Raw genomic sequence first — 2,576 nt, 5'->3', positions numbered from 1 at the left:
TGCCCGCTCCGTGCTGCTGCTGCTGCAGTCGCGCCTCGCCCCGACTGCGTCCCGCGTCTTGCGCCCGCCCTACCGCACTCGCACTCTGCGCCGCGCCACCGCGTCGTGCCCGCGCCCCGGTGCTGCAGCTGGCGCTCGCCTTCGAGTTCCCGTGCGTGGAGGTGGCCGCCGGCTGCAAAAGGGGAGGGAGAGAGAAAGAGGGAGAGAGAGAGAGAGGGACGTGTGGGTGGGCAGTCAGACCCATCTGGTTTCAATGACAGGTGGGCCAGGCGTCACATGCAAAGGACACAGTCGGACAAGGACCACGCTGAGAATCGTCCGCTCGTGTCCGTCCCAGACGCAAATCCGGCCTAACTTTGCTCCCAGGATGGGGCGAGACGGACCAGAAACGGACATTTTTTACGGATAGTGTTGAGCGTTGGGTTGTCTTATTTGTTCGTTTAATTTCAAACGGACAAACCCAGACGTTTTGGGGTCACGCGGTGGAGATGGTCTCATGGTCATGGAGTTCGAGCTGTAGCCCTGACAATGCTCGTGAATATAAAAGTACCACAAAGTCAGCTATATCTGCATGATGCCTAAACACCGAGCGATGGGGCTGGCTGGCCCCACCTGGTGGTCTCTGGCCAACTAACCTCTGCACGACCCTCGACAGCGCGCGAAATTATCCTGCCAAGCGGTACAAGGTGGTCTTCTCTATAACATGACATCACTCATTGTTCTGATATTGCTCACAGTCAAGTAGTCGAGAGAAAGAAAAAAGTGCAATTTGGCTCTGTCCATTGCAGTTCACGATGTTACTTGACCGATCCTTCCGACTGCTTGGAGCTGCAGGGAGGTCGGGACATTCATTTATATTTGGGTATTACTTGTTGGCATCTTCACATATGTCGCACTTCATATAGTGTTCTAGTACCTGAATGGATTCGAGAAATATTCAGGGAAATCTAGAGGTTTTGGAAGATTCTATAGCAGTAGTATGGATAGATCTAATCCATTGGATGATGAAAATAGATAGCCCACAGTAAAAAAAAATGAATTTTAGCCCACAGTAATTTGGTGTAATGTAGAAGGACTCCTTTAGTATTGATTAGAGCACCTTCCACAGTTTTAGCAAACAAAGCAAGCGCTGCCATTGGACCTGCAAACCATACCACTAATGTGGCCGAAAAACATGACATTGCATAATTTCCAAATGGACCACATTGGTGCAACAACAATCATATTAGCTACAATGTTCTTTTTATTAGACAACCAGAGTGAAGCCATAGTTTCATAATGTTGGTTCTTCCTCAAATACGAAGTCAGTACCAAAGGTAAGCGAAATGATAATGAGACTTCTTCAAAATTATGGCACTGTCGTTTACGCCATATTTCGACAGGGAAATTGAGCATCTCATTAAAGAACAAATGCTTCATCCTTTAGATTTCTTAGATGAAGACATCGATCATTGCATTGATTGCATAAAAGGAAATCATGCCAAGAAAATTAAGAAAGGAGCGAATCGAAGCACGTGAGTTTTAGAATTAATCCACACAGACATATATGGTCAATTTAATGTAAAATCTGTGGATGGTATTGCTTCATTCATAATGTTCGCCGATGATTTCTCCCGTTATGGTCTTATGGATACATTTATCCTACCAGATGGCTCCCTAGTGCACATTGCAAATATATAAGAAGTATGTCCCGTAGAAGAATTGGGTGCTGCTCTAGGCTCTCCCTCTCTCTCACTCTCACCCACTGAAGCTCGACCATAAGCTCGCCGATCAGAGCAAGCATTGGGAAGGACCGAACACACATCCGATCAAGCTCTAACCTCTAAGAGAAGGAAGAAGAAGAGAAACGACAGGACCTCAAGAGCAAGGCAATTGTCCATCTCCTTTTTATGTGTCTCAAGCTTAATCTAGTTGACCCTGGCGAAGCGGCGATCAACATGGCCCACCCACATGCAGATGGTTCTCTCACGTACGTGCACACAGCATTAACATTGAAGGTCGGAGAAGAGAACTAGCATTGAGGGCACTATTATTGGTCAATTACAAATATTACAATAACGACATTTGGATATTAAAAAATTCAACTAGGTGTAACAATGACTTCGAAAATTTCAAATTGCTATGGATTTTGCAAATTTCAATCTTCTTTGTAATATGGAAAATGAAGCCAGTCCTTTTTTTTTCATTTTTCCTTTAGTGAAGTTACTAAATTATATTCGAATGTTAAGTCTATAGATACAAATTAACATGGGCCATTCCAACACAACAAGGTGCCATATTTTTCCAGCTGATAAAGACAAAAATAAAAATCCTTCCAAATACATAGATAAAGAGTCAAACAAATATGTATTATTATTATTATTATTTTCGAAGGAGGATTGGCCTGGCCTCTGCATCAACATGATGCACACACCCATCACAAATATGTATTATATGAAAAGTTTTTGTTCTAACTACACAAATTCACTCTTGTGCAGTTGGTTGCGCAGAATCCTGAGAAGCAAGAGGTGAAGAGTTAACACTGAACACTTCAAGTGATTCACGGTCTCTAGTAAGGGCCAGTCCTGAGATTTCAG

This window comes from Triticum dicoccoides, chromosome 7B (assembly GCF_002162155.2).
Source record: "Triticum dicoccoides isolate Atlit2015 ecotype Zavitan chromosome 7B, WEW_v2.0, whole genome shotgun sequence".
NCBI classification, from domain to species: domain Eukaryota; kingdom Viridiplantae; phylum Streptophyta; class Magnoliopsida; order Poales; family Poaceae; genus Triticum; species Triticum dicoccoides.
Note: the sequence above shows the minus strand (reverse complement) of the source record.